This window comes from Asterias amurensis, chromosome 8 (assembly GCF_032118995.1).
Source record: "Asterias amurensis chromosome 8, ASM3211899v1".
Classification (NCBI taxonomy): domain Eukaryota; kingdom Metazoa; phylum Echinodermata; class Asteroidea; order Forcipulatida; family Asteriidae; genus Asterias; species Asterias amurensis.
In genome coordinates this window covers 24,184,210-24,199,557 of record NC_092655.1, presented here as the reverse complement: position 1 = coordinate 24,199,557, position 15,348 = coordinate 24,184,210, and the positions used below count along the sequence as shown (strand labels likewise).

Genomic DNA, 15,348 nt, shown 5'->3' with positions numbered 1-15,348 from the left:
CTCGTAACTTCGACGACCAATTGAGTGCAAATTTTCATAGGTTTGATATTTTATGCATGTTGAGATACACCAAGTGGGAAGACTGGTCTTTGACAATTACCAATAGTGTCCACTATCTTTAAAGAGTAAACAGTAGTCCTAGATGAAAGCCTTCGTGAAATAATGGTTTGAGCAGATTCCTTGCTAAACAACCCCTCATCATCACCCTTTTCAAACATTCTCGTATGGTATAGGTCCTATCTCGCTTATTCTGAATGAATGTGATGTTGTTTGGGTTTGGATGGTTAGGTATTAGTCTGCGGTAATACCATTTTGTGTATCGAAAGAGATGTTGGTTTACCTTCCTTTCTTTAAGAAGATTTTTGTTGTTTCTTGTTTGACACTGAATGACACAGATGAGTCCTCAAACAGGTGAAATAATGCCCAATGTCGATCGGAGAGCTATATTGTATACCCAGTGCAGACATACGTCTTATATCAGTTAAAATGGTTTACAGTGATTTATGAAACATAAATCGCAAATTTAAAGACGAAAACCTTGACGCACAAATGGAAAAATGTTTTGAGCAATCTTATAACAAACAGCAATTTAATAACCACATCGCAAGCCACGTCCTTGTGGACTAAAGTCCTTGTAAATGCATTAAAAATTACAATGCATTTTTGTGAAGTAAAAGCAAATTTCAGTGTTAGGGTCGAGTATACAGTGCTGTGTTATTTTAACCTGACATCGTTTTATAGGCTCCAATATACAAAGCTCTATTATTTCACCTGACACTGTTTTAAACTATGACGTCATTAAAATGCTTAGAAGAATGAAACGCATCCATAATACCATATTTTAAATTTAGTCTATTATGAAACATTTAAAAAAATCGCGTTGCAAATTCTGACAAAATTGTAGTTTTCAGTACAGCGGCGATAATCTACGCAGAACAAACAGTCCAAAAATCATAAATATTTGTAAGAAGTCCAGGATAAGTTATAAAATAATGACAACATGGATTTCAACCCAAATTGAGAAACCTTGATGAAATCTCTTGAGCTAATAGAAATAATCCACTGACTGGAGGTTCATTAAGTAGAGTAAATGGACCAAGTTTCCGGTTGTATTTATACCATGATACACCTCAATTTACAGACAGTTATAATGTCTATTGTCACAGTTGCTTCCATTGTTTATTTCAAAGAATCTACTCACAATACGTAGATATCAATAGCAAACCTAAATCAGGAATTAATTAGTTTTTAATTAGCTACGATGCGACAGACTGTATAAGCTTCGATAAATGTCTGAGGTAATTGAGTAAGTACGTATCGTGAATGACAGCTGTTACCACATGCATCATGACTCGATGATTAAGTATCGTCTACAATCACAACCTCTTGCAGACAACAAATAGTGGTCACACTTACAGTAATTAACGCAACCCACTTAAACACAATTGTAATGTTTTTAACTAGCCTTCAATAGAAACGAGCAAAGACGACTTACTGTTTGTTAAGACAGGTACAACAGTAAATGGATAGAGTGTTCTTCATTGACAAACAAAACTTGATACTTGATTTAAAACGAAAACGAATATTGTTGTTTGTTCCTAAGATTCCTCTAAATGATCTCAAGAACAATTACCTATATTAAGTAATAAACGCTTATTGCTCAATTAAAAAAAACCGAATAGAATTCCGGTTCAATATTGGAACTAATGAATACAGATGTCAATATATTGTCGATACATACAATAAACCTCATAACTGTGTATTGCTTATTCGATTTTCAAGACATTCCAGAACACATAAACTACATTACTTAGTGTAATTGAGCATACTTCAATGTCAATTAGCACTAATTATGCAAATGAAGTAAGTAGATTAGACCCATCATCGTCGTAATATAAAAACGACATCAGCTGTTATTATTGCTAGTTGCTGGCTTGACTTTATTGAGTCTGTAAGTTATTTCCAACACGTGGTGAATAACGAGGAGTGAATTCTAACACATTAGCAATACTAATCAGATATGTGTCCTAAGTTGAACCCCAATGTAGGAATGAACTAGATAACTTAGAGGTTATCATGGCACCATTAAGGCGTCATTACTGCCTCTTTATATGGGCACTGGGACACCACCACAACTGGGTAACTAATTAAAATTCCCAATAGTCTTATACAAAAATCACATCATATTAAATCAAGTATAATAGCTGACAACAAATGACCCCAGGATGGCATCAACTGTCTAAGATGTTTTCAAGTGAGAGTAGTCTTCTGAACCGATTGAAGAATTCCTCCTATAACAACAAGCCTACATAATGTCCTTCAGATGCTCCTTACAATGGTTTAGATGGTAAACATAATCAACTACACCCATTTACCCTTTCTCATTCCATCAATGCATTTAAGGAACTTAACAAAAGGTTATATAAGCCAGGAGAGAATTCATGGTTAATCAAGACTTGTAGTGGTCCCTCTAGTCTGTTAGTGATTGGTAATCTGAAGCATAGCTTTACATCTCCTCATCATTGGATGGGAGGGGTACGGGAGGCAGTCTTCCATTAAAACATAAATAACATCAAAGGATGTGTTTTTACCACTCTGGTCCTAACAATAGAGTCAATGCATCATAATGACGTCTTTCTGCTATAATGACCCAAAAGCTACGTCATGAAGCGGCAATAAATTTGCATGTTGTGTGCAGAACGTCTGTATTTGACTGGCATCTCACAACCTTTCAAGGTCGTGAATACCAGCTAAGAACATAAGCATGAAGAGAGCAAGGTGTTCAACTCTACTGTCTGTAAATCCCTTTATTTAAGGCAGGAAAACAACTTGTCGTTAGGGTGCACTTCTTTACAGTCACTATAGTAGAAAAGGAAGACTAGATTATAATACATCATCACTGAGGCGCACTAGGATTATCTGCTCCTCTACGGCTTCATTTCAACTAGTACTCTTCTCTTCTCAGAGTGGTCTTTTCATCTTTTCTTTGTAGAATCGAATGGTTTGGTAAGACACCAACAGGTTGGGTGAAATTCATCAATTACTCTATCGATATATACCAACATACCAAAACGGGATGACGATCAGAAATAACTGACCGTGAATCTACAGTAGAATATAAATAATAATTATTATTGGTAAACCTTTCATTCAGAATAGGGCGTTCCTATCAAAATAATTAAAATAATGTTGTTAGGCCTTCAGTGATCAGCTGAAATAACATTGAAATTGTCTAAACATTGAGGTATGTGGAACATTGCATCTACTTATTACAAATGTTTTATTTTGTTTGTGCTTTCATATTATATAGTTACAGACATAAGTATTATTGTACCACTAAAAAGTTCTGAATTATCTGTACATGAATAATACCGAAGCATCTGCAGTTTCTGTAAAGAGTAAACTTATGTTCATACATCGTTTGCAATAGAATAAAGTAGTCACATCAACTGGGAAGTGTCCTCAGATTAAATGACCACCGATCAACGACTGCACTTTACGTTTAAACTCTAATACACTGTTCGTTTTTTGGGGTGCATATTCCTAGCTGATAAATCTGAATATAAAGAATTGAATGTTGACGATAAAGAAACCACTTTAAGACCTAATAATGTTGGTATATTGTATCAAACATTATAGTTGTATACATAAATCTATATGAAATCCCACTAGGACAGCCTTAGTTGTATTTACATTGTGTCTTCCCCACAGGAAAACACTCGATATGCAATAATACCACATTAATACAGCATGACTGAACTATGGGTCACTAATGGCTTGTCTTTTTCTTATTAAAAATACGTCAATATGATATTAATACATTGATCAATTTGCCCAGTGCGGTCACGGTCAAACTAATTATTAATAAAATCAACGCTCGATGGGTGTCCATCAACACTGCTGCAGTTTTCTAGACATTATGAAATACCGAGCTTGGAAGCGATGCTACTTGCACAGGGTTATGTTAATTACATGAACTTATGAGAAAATAGAATTAGCTGTTGCAAAAAGCATCCAACCATAATGACACATGCCATAAATGCAAACAAGTAGTTAAAGGCCTGACGTTTCGTTCAGAGCAGAGTCATTCATGAAGGCTCAAATCATGAACTAATGTAACATCCATGTTGAATACCAATACATCGTCGTATCGATTGATAATGTTGACTATATTACACAACAGTATAAGTATCAACTTCACAGTTATCCCTTTCCGTTCACAACAAAGATTTGCAACGCAATGTACAAAGGTTTCTCATTCTTCTCATGTAGGATTAGGTCGTCTTCAATGAGTCCATACAGTCAGTCGTGGTAAAACGTTAAGGAATCATAGTACGTGGCAATGCCTGCGAGGCATATCAGATATTCACGCGTTAAAAGAACAAGCTGACTATATTAAATATTACATTCCAGATCACTTACAGTAGTGGTCACTGACACGGACAAAACTTCAGTCATTACCTTGGCCTATCATTAGACAATAACAAAAGATAAATGAAGTATTGCATCCGGCGGAATGGACATCAGCGCTTAAATCACTGTCAAGTTTCAACATGCTTTCTCACCAAAATTGACTTTGATCAACAAACAGAATAACTACTTCAATAGTTACCCGCATCGCGAGTAGTACATAAAGACGACATTGAAATAAATTACTTCCAATACAAAGTATAGATGAAGTCATTCTATTCAACTAATAATATAATTCGATTATTAAAGCTAATGAGATAATCTGTGTCTTCAAAATCAACACTAATGTGAATTCAATAATTTAAATATTTGACTTCAATGTGACCTTCATTAGTATAGACATGAGTAGAGACAGGTATGCCATGTATTTAATCATTCACTCTGATCAATAGATGATTGGCTGTTCGGTTCCCCCACTCTATAAATCCTGAGTGTCAAACTATGGTTAATCTTAAGCTAGGATTATGAATGAGTGTACGATAGCGTGGCCAGACTCTGGGCATCATCTTGACAATAGATGTACCATCACCAATCGATGCTCGTTTTGTGTAATGGGTTAAGCACTTTACCCAATACACACACACACCAGTAGCCAGTAACTCTGCGATATACCACAAACAAACTATAGGTAAGTTGCTCATAAATTCCACTTAAATTACATTTCGTTGACAGCTATCACGTAGTTTTCTGTATTCATCAGTTTGTATTTGGGCATTTCATGAGTGCTTTCAGTGCTATCAAAAATCCGTAGAGAACTAAAAACTGGAATCGATTTGAGCATGCAGTAATTACTGCACATGTTGTATAAGCAACTGACAATGGGTAACGCGAACCCACTATGGTGCACGAATTCATGGTAGCTCACTACACAATGCAAACCGATATTAGATTCAGGCATTATGCTAATTAGTATTCTTGTTTCACAAAAACGGATACACTTTACATGCGCACATGCCAATATTACCAAATTCATACAATTTGCACTAAAGTCAAAATATAACTTAAGTCAACAGCTGGTTGACTTCGAAATGATTACACGAAAACCATGACGAAAACCGACTACTTTTTGCTCTCATCTGAATTGATGAAACACAGATATCCTGCTTTTTAAAAAACCTTTTCTTTAGCCATATAGAAGAGTTTGCGGTAACACCATGTAATAACAATTGTTATTACATGGTGTTACCGCAAGCTCTTCTTATCTTATTTCCACCATGCAAAGTTTCAAATCCTACTTATTTAGCCATATCACCAAATTATTAATATTAATATCATTGGCTCTTTCTAATGTTTAACAGACTAGTAAATTTAATCAAGTGGCTGAATAAATACACAGTACTATTATTACTATTCAAGCGTTTAGCAAATTCAACACCAGACTGAATTTGCAAATATCAACCATGATATTTTAATATGATAGAGCGAGGTTAATGATTTAGGTATCTCAACCTATATAATAAAATTCAGATGTCTTAACAAAAATGGCCATTGTTACTGGTTTCATTAGTAATTTTGACGATATTATTTTCAGATGGCTTGTTTGACATTTGTGTTTCTTTGTATTGTAGAGTTCTTTATGTAAATTGTTTAAACCAGTTCTAGTTTAAGCATATTAATATTATTGTATATGTCAGTGTAGTTTGTTGTACAACCTCAAACATCCAAATGTCACTTCAGGCTGCCCAGTTGTACACGTATAGCAATCAATCACCCAAAACATACTAGACAAGACGCCTACATAAAATCAATTCAATTTAGCTTCAACAACAGAACTCTATATGCATACACTTTCAGATTGAATCTTTCAAATCATTCAAATCCGATTATTGTGTTCTTTAATCATGATGATCAGCTTAAACATTCCCCGATCTAATGGTTACCGATGTCGTAACGCACAAACTATACGGAGCGGTTTAACTGATAATATAAATTCATACGACTTTCCCCCAAAACGAACTGGATCATGTTCATACCATTATACCCACGCCCAATCTTACAAACCAAACAAAACGTGATGTCAGTATTTTAAAGTGCTGTGAATTTAAGTCAGACGCGGGTGTCTGAATCGGGCCAGGCCTTCGTGTTGATTAAAATGTAAAAGCATTCAACTGACAAATTAAACCAGTGATAAATTATGATACAATTGCAGCTGTGGTGTGTACTGGTGTACAAACCATTGCCTAATTGGAAACTGATTAGTGGAACGGACTGTATAAGTATTTCACAGGCTACTACTCTAGTACTACTTACTTTGAACCCATGTTGTTAATGTCTACCATTGCATCCATCCAATTAATATGCATATATCATTATTTATACATGGAAATGAGTGTATATGTAAACAAACTTCCCAATCGCAGCATCCACGTATAGTAAGCACCTTCTTATAGCAATGTATGCAATGCTGATATTAATGAACTAATCTAGGATTCGAATACATATGTATGAACCAAAGCTATGGTGTTTTCAATCATGTCGTGTACTGAGTTTACCTACTTGATCAACATTAACGTGTGTGCTGAACTCTACAGGTTTACATATGTCCTGAAGAATCGATCTCTTTCTCAGTAATTCGATCTGACTTATTGATGGATAAGCAACTCACACCCTTTCAATTCAAACCTTTATTGTTTGTTTTCTTTCAAAACATTCAGGTATTTGAATGGGGAGACGTAAAGGAAGAAAGAACACATCACTAAAATGTTACTGCTGGATTCTTTCTTCGCAAAGGAATCATTCAAAATGTTGATTCAATGTTACGCAAAGTATTGGTTAATACGGCAAGTATAACGGACAAAAGATGCATTAGAGCAGAAACCGTGAACTGTTCATGTTGGCGTTGAAGCAGTTTGATAACCATTACCAATTGACACGTTTAGGCTGGATGACTTCTACGATATCATGATGGCTTGATCAAGATTCTCGTATGTGCCTTCACATCAACCACGTTAATCTAACTGATACAAAATGCGACACTCTGGTCACGTGAGTGTCACGAACTGTCAGACGTGATTCTCATGATTTGAACTTAACCCGAACACGCCATAGTTGAACTCTGACCCTAATATAACATTTTACGACGTATTGTTGAATTCACCATTTACCATGACTGCAAGGTATATTAGTGATCATTCGTTTTACACGTTCAAAGCACCGTTGCACGTACAGACCTTGCCATTGTCCAATCACAAGCCCGATACTAGTGGCTCCACCCTACTCAGACCGTTGTCTTTGTTAAACGCTATAAATATTCATGTTTTTTTTCCTTTAGAAGAGGCAGTGGAGCTGCAGGCATGTGTAGACCCCATACAGGAAAATCACGTATTGTCTGCTCCCTGTAAAGTACGCAGCTAGCGGACAATCACTCACTAAACAGTGTATAGTGTTAGCATTCATTATGAGAAAAGATGTGCATCACAGTTCTTATATACGTGAATGCACATAGCTAAGCACTGGAGTTGTCCACTGGTATTCGAGGGAAAGGGGGGGGGGGAGGGAGAAGTACCTTTTTTTATTGATTAAGAACCCGCCTAAACTATATTTTGGCAAATAAATGTGTGTTTGTGTTTGTATAAGAAGGGGCTTGGTGGCGCATTTTTGGTGTCACTTTGGCCGAATAACCTCTAAATATTATTTCGAATTAGTAAAGCTGATAGCCCAGCGTCCTTTTTTAGCGGTATTCGTGTAAACATAAACAAAATGTTAAATTTCACTCGGACATTGGATTGAACCCTAAAACCGAATATTAAATTAATATCAAAAAATTATATAAAAGTAAACCACCTGAATATCATTACAGATGAACGTAATCGCATTTGAATGTGAACAGCAGTCCTGAATATCATTACAGATGAACGTAATCTTATTTGAATGTGAACAGCAGTCCTGAATATCATTACAGATGAACGTAATCTTATTTGAATGTGAACAGCAGTCCTGAATATCATTACAGATGAACGTTATCTTATTTGAATGTGAACAGCAGTCCTGAATATCATTACAGATGAACGTAATCTTATTTGAATGTGAACAGCAGTCCTGAATATCATTACAGATGAACGTAATCTTATTTGAATGTGAACAGCAGTCCTGAATATCATTACAGATGAACGTAATCTTATTTGAATGTGAACAGCAGTCCTGAATATCATCAGAGATGAACGTAATCTTATTTGAATGTGACTTAGACCCGTTTTTAACCTTCACCCAGAAAATTCTCGATTGTACCTTTGAGTACACGTTCATTGTTGATTCAAAGTGCGAAACCAAAGTTTTGTTCCGAGCATACAAGCTTTGGCTTTAATGCGCCATGGCTCCATACAGTTTTCAGTCTTGTAAAATCCTATTGTTTGTGTTTGTCTGTTGTGTTTGTATGGAAAGAAATGTTGATTGATTTGATATTAAAGGGGGTGCACCTGTCGAAAGTAAAGGTTGTGTTGCATGGTTTTGACACACGCTGCTTGTTTGCATAATAGACTAAAGAGCTACAAGTTAACAACTATAAACTTAACGAGGTTTACACAAATTCCTGCATTTGCGTACCTCTCCGCGCTGTTCAAAGTATATAAATAGTATAAAAACGTACACTAACTTGTCTGAGTTTATCCACTCAAAATGGACAACCACCGAGTGCAGGTTTCTCGTGAAGAACGACATTTTATCCTTGCCGGGTACAATATTCATGGCCCTCATTGGGCCCGTGTTGTAGGCTATGTTCAGGAGCAAGCGGTGCAAGGGGGACCGCTAGCAGATTTGTATCGGCAACGAAACAACGCCCAGCTAAGGAGGAGGGTGAGGGAGGCAATTGGAAGAGATGTTTTAAGGTAGGGCAATTTTAAGCTACATGGGCGAGTAAACTACAAATAAATTAACAACATAAACGAAAATGTGAAACAAACCGATCAAACAAGTCCATCAACTGAACTATTAACAAAAAACTGGACCCAACTTCATAAAGCTGTTCAGCAGAAAATACCGCTTGACGAACTTCTTTGCTTAGCAAAATTCAGGGGGCACTTTTCACAGCAATGTAAATTTAATATAATTTCGGCAGGAAACCTGTGTATGTTAAGCATTACTTTTCTGTGCTTAGCAAATTTGGGTGCTTAGGGGCTCCATACGATTGGGCATATGGCCCTTCTCAATAAAGAAATGTTTTGCAGAGGTCTAATCTAAATTTCAGTACATCCGCAATCGTTAATACAGACTAAACAGTGTCAAACAAACTTATTAAGTTAACAAAAAGTACCGGAGTGGGCAATGTTTTACTTTTGGGCGTGTGTGTTTTGTTTTGCTAGATTGCCATACAAATTTTTGCTTTTCTTTGCGTTTTGTTTTAATAGACTGCAGGACCAAAGATTCCGAGAAATGCGGTATGCGGCAAGGGGAAACCCTGCACAGAGAAGGGCGCGGGTTCAAAATGAAGATGCCCATCAACAAGCAGCCCCTCTAGCAGCACCGCAGCCCCCACCAGTACCGCAGCCCCCACTAGCACCGCAGCCCCCACCAGCACCGCAGCCCCCACCAGCACCGCAGCAGCCACCAGCACCGCAGCAGCCACCAGCACCGCAGCCCCCACTAGCACCGCAGCTCCCACCAGCACCGCAGCCCCCACCAGCACCGCAGCAGCCACCAGCACCGCAGCAGCCACCAGCACCGCAGCTCCCACCAGCACCGCAGCTCCCACCAGCACCGCAGCTCCCACCAGCACCGCAGCCCCCACCAGCACCGCAGCAGCCACCAGCACCGCAGCAGCCACCAGCACCGCAGCCCCCACTAGCACCGCAGCTCCCACCAGCACCGCAGCCCCCACCAGCACCGCAGCCCCCACCAGCACCGCAGCCCCCACCAGCACCGCAGCAGCCACCAGCACCGCAGCTCCCACCAGCACCGCAGCCCCAACCAGCAGCTCCGCAGCTGCACCCACCAGTTCGGGACCCTCTTCGGCCGGAGCGCCAACCACCAGTAGCGGGTCGAGACATCCCCCTCCCTATTGGTCAAGTCGGAAGGCAGCCATTGCACCTCATTGTACGGGAAAGTCACGCTGCCTTCCACAGCTACGTGACACAAATTCTGCCAGGAGTAACAACAGATTTCCGGCAGGCTATGCATGAGTTCAGGGGTTACATGCAGATGCTACAAGGAGAGGCGCCCCCAGTCCGAGCCAATGACCAAGATGAATAGGCTGTGTCCCCCCCCCCCATATACACATTGTTGTTCTTTTTTTCATTGTATTTTTAAAACTTTTCTTAATTTTTGTGCTCTTGGTTATTATTAATATTTTTCTTGCGATTTGTAAAGGTGCCACAACAAGCAAGTATTTAAAAAAAACCTTTGTGTGAATAAAAGTTAATAACAAATAAACACTCTGTAAACTAAATTAGTTATGATGTGATCAACGCTGTGTTTATTTACTATGCGTTTATGCCATTTAATAGCTTCATGACATGGAATCTTTTTCTGTAATAAAACAAAAACAAAATAAGAAAAAACAACAACGCCACCACCACCTCTTCCACCAAGTAGTTGTTACTTTATGTAGCCTACGTCAAAACACAAGTTTTCTACAGAATTGCGATGCTGTGTGCGACAACTTGATGCATTGCGATGAATTTACTATCGGGTTTGATTTCACTTCCAAATTATTTGGTGATAGTTGGGTTAAATCCTTTAAAAGCCTTAGCTCAACATGATTAATTGCTGTCAATGGACCAAATTCCATAGAGCTGCTTAAATAAAGTAAAAGGGTGTGAGTGCTTTGTTTGAAGATAAGATGGTAGAAAAGTTCCCTTATAAAAATGCTTGCAGAGGAGCTGTAGTTTTTGAGAGATTAGGAAAAAAAGTCCAACAAATAATTTGGTCTTGAAAACTATTTTAGCATGGACAACTTATTTTCGTGACATTGTCTTTTACTCATTTCTCGAAACTACAGCCCAAGTAAAGGTATGCTTTCTGCTTCAGTATCTTCAAACGGTGTAAGTTTAATGTAAATCTGTCGACATGGAAAATGTTTTTTTTGCAAAAAGTAACCAAATCCTTTAAGCACCAAAAAAGCTAAGCACAACAACATTATGATAACCATTACCATGTCACTTGCCCAATTTCCCATGCCACTGGTGCCCTGCTCATCATTGCTTAACATGGATTTTTAAGAAGTATTTTCTGCTTATTTCATAAGCAGAAAATACAGGTTCAATTTTCCATGCTTAGCAGTTTATTAGCAGGGCACCAGTGGCATGGGAATTTGGCTGGTAACATGGTTAGGCTATGTATCTTCACTTCACGTGACCTATTTTATACATAAAATGGCAAAACTGTGAAAGTCTAAGCTCAATCGGTCATCAAACTTTATACAAGAATAACGTAAACTTAAAATATGTTTGTCAGTGTTTTATAACATGAATGTTGTTCGCACGTATTTTGTTACCCAATGGAATTTCACCCCCTAAAATCCCACTTTGACCATCATTATACAACGTAAGTAAAGTGCAATGCAAATCTTATTCGATGTTGAGCAAACCTTTAAATGAAATCAATGAACATTTTCTGTTAATCTTAAATGTCGTTGGGCTAGGCATGCGCAAAGTTCAGCAACAATCGGCATCAGCCATCTTGGGTGTCTGTACACTCCCTTCACTGCTCGGTAGGTCTTGAAAAAACCCATGACATGCTCCACGTAAATCCGGCATTTAGAATGCTCCTGGTTGTACACATCCATGGAAACACGTTCATCAGCATCTGCCACATGTTGGATCTGATCCCTTCTGTATCGTGTCATAACCGGGTTCCTATTCGCATAGCCGTTATCCCCAAGAAGAACAGCTCCATCCGGAAAGTTTAAATCCTTGTCAGGACCAATGGAGGGCATCAGGTGGTACTGGCCAGCATCGTTCTGATGTCCAAGGAACCCACTCTGGACGTAGCGAATATTTCGTCTGTTGTCGATGATAACCTAAAAAATGAAATAGAATCAGAATATGTAAAATTATCACTAAAACCAATAAATAAATCAACCAATAAATGCCGATGGACGACGACGTTGGGATATGAGAAACTTTTGTTCCATAGAGTTATACATAACTCTAGGCTTTGTTTTTAGAAGGCAAAAAACAGTGGCGTTTACAAGATGGGGGAACATGCCCCCCCCCCCCCCCTTCCCGGCACAGCCGAAACCAGGATGTATGCCCCGGTCCCTGCCATACGAAAGCTTGCATTGTTTGAGATCAGAAATTACCAGTTTACGTTACATTTTAAAACCTACACGTAATAAATAAATGTTTTTAATTTTTGGGGACCCGATACAAATATTGTGCCCGTAAAAAATGATTCACCACAATAACTTATTTCTCCCCCTTAAATTTTACCCAATACACATTGGTGCATAAAAAGGATTATATATTTTTTGAGCACCCCTAAGTACAAGAATGTGCTTGAAATTTGACAGAGTGATTACAAATAAATTACTGAAACAAAACTTACCTGTGTGCTCATGCAATGATATCTTGAATACCCGCTGTAAAAGTCGTGCTGATTTTCTGCTTGAGGTCTCAAAATTTCATGAAGGGTGCCGTCGATGGCCCCCACTGCCCGGGGAAATGTAGGCCATTGCCCTCTCATGGCGTTCCATTCGTCACGACTTGGCCAAGAAATAAATGATTTAAAATAGTACCAAAGTAAAGTTGTGATTGAATAAATATCCCGCGTCACAGCTGCCTCGTCCATATTAAAAAGTGCAGACAGAACATCGTATGTAGGATACTGGCGAAGCCATATCAGGGCCATCAGAATTCTGTTGATGGGTTGGTGTGTGTGTCTTCTGCCTCTTCCCTGGTTGGTAATTAAAGGTTCCAAATCTCTGGAAATCGCCAGCAAAGACTCAGGTGTTTCTCCAGTCATTCTATAAAGTCTGGGCGGATCTCTCACCAGATCGCCGAAAAGATCTCTCGGGTTTGGTTGACCACCTCCTACCAAGTCGGGGAACAGAAGAGTGGGAAGCCTTGGGATCGGTGGGGGCAAGTCAACTATGCTTGACAGCAAGAACCCATGATACAAAGCAGCAAACGAATTCCAAAGAGAGGCAACCTCCTCACCTAACATGCCGTCAAATGGTGGAACAGGTATCATCAACAAAAAGTGATACGATAGAGAAATAAATGCCATAAAAGCTGCGAGCACGTCAGGCCTATCCATGATGAAAGACGAAAGTGTGTCTGAGATGAATGTACACCTCGAACAAAACATTTATAACCCCTATCGAACGTAATCAATTTAATAATTAATTACTGAAAAACAAAGTAAAAAAATATAATATGTTTTAACTATTATGTATTGTATTTTTTTCAACCAAGATAAGTTGGTTGTCAATTTGTAGCTTTTAAGTCTATCATGCAAATAAGCAGGGTGTGTCAAAACCATGCAACACAACCTATAGTACAGTCTTATGCGACTTTTCCCGAGCTAAATTCAACAGGTGCAAGTCCCTTTGGTTGTGCACTTAATGTAATGTACTCATAGAAAAAGGACCACAGAAGGAGTTCGAACTTCCCGGGCAGTAACAATTGAGATCGATGGGCCTATGTGCGCGAGGTACGTCGCCGCATTTTACCCTGGTAAACTACAGCTCATTTGAGGCATGGTACAATCGAGCATTTTCTGGATACATGCATTCCTCGAAAGAAAACGGCAAAGAAAGGGTATATGTATAGTGTTCACATTCAAATAAGATTGTGTTGATCTGTAATGATATTCAGGTCTGCTGTTCACATTCAAATAAGATTACGTTCATCTGTAATGATATTCAGGACTGCTGTTCACATTCAAATAAGATAACGTTCATCTGTAATGATATTCAGGACTGCTGTTCACATTCAAATAAGATTACGTTCATCTGTAATGATATTCAGGACTGCTGTTCACATTCAAATAAGATTACGTTCATCTGTAATGATATTCAGGTCTGCTGTTCACATTCAAATAAGATAACGTTCATCTGTAATGATATTCAGGACTGCTGTTCACATTCAAATAAGATTACGTTCATCTGTTATGATATTCAGGACTGCTGTTCACATTCAAATACGATTACGTTCATCTGTAATGATATTCAGGTCTGCTGTTCACATTCAAATAAGATTACGTTCATCTGTAATGATATTCAGGACTGCTGTTCACATTCAAATAAGATAACGTTCATCTGTAATGATATTCAGGTGGTTTACTTTTATATAATTTTTTGATATTAATTTAATATTCGGTTTTAGGGTTCAATCCAATGTCCGAGTGAAATTTAACATTTTGTTTATGTTTACACGAATACCGCTAAAAAAGGACGCTGGGCTATCAGCTTTACTAATTCGAAATAATATTTAGAGGTTATTCGGCCAAAGTGACACCAAAAATGCGCCACCAAGCCCCTTCTTATACAAACACAAACACACGTTTATTTGCCAAAATATAGTTTAGGCGGGTTCTTAATCAATAAAAAAAATGTATTTCTCCCGCCCCCCCCTTTTTCCTCGAATACCAGTGGACAACTCCAGTGCTTAGCTATGTGCATTCACGTATATAAGAACTGTGATGCACATCTTTTCTCATAATGAATGCTAACACTATACACTGTTTAGTGAGCGATTGTCCGCTACCTGCGTACTTTACAGGGAGCAGACAATACGTGATTTTCCTGTATGGGGTCTACACATGCCTGCAGCTCCACTGCCTCTTCTAAAGAAAAAAACATGAATATTTATAGCGTTTAACAAAGACAACGGTCTGAGTAGGGTGGAGCCACTAGTATCGGGCTTGTGATTGGACAATGGCAAGATCTGTACGTGCAACGGTGCTTTGAACGTGTAAAACGAATGATCACTATTCGTACTAACG

The 15,348-nt window shown here is 38.4% G+C and overlaps 1 long non-coding RNA gene across 1 annotated transcript; it reads left to right on the top strand.

The window, feature by feature from the left end:
* Positions 1-5,024: 5,024 nt before the first annotated feature.
* Positions 5,025-7,251, top strand: LOC139941230 (uncharacterized). Its single transcript, XR_011786573.1, has 2 exons — positions 5,025-5,098; positions 7,125-7,251. It is a non-coding gene; the product is annotated as an uncharacterized lncRNA (long non-coding RNA).
* The last annotated feature ends 8,097 nt before the right edge of the window (positions 7,252-15,348 follow it).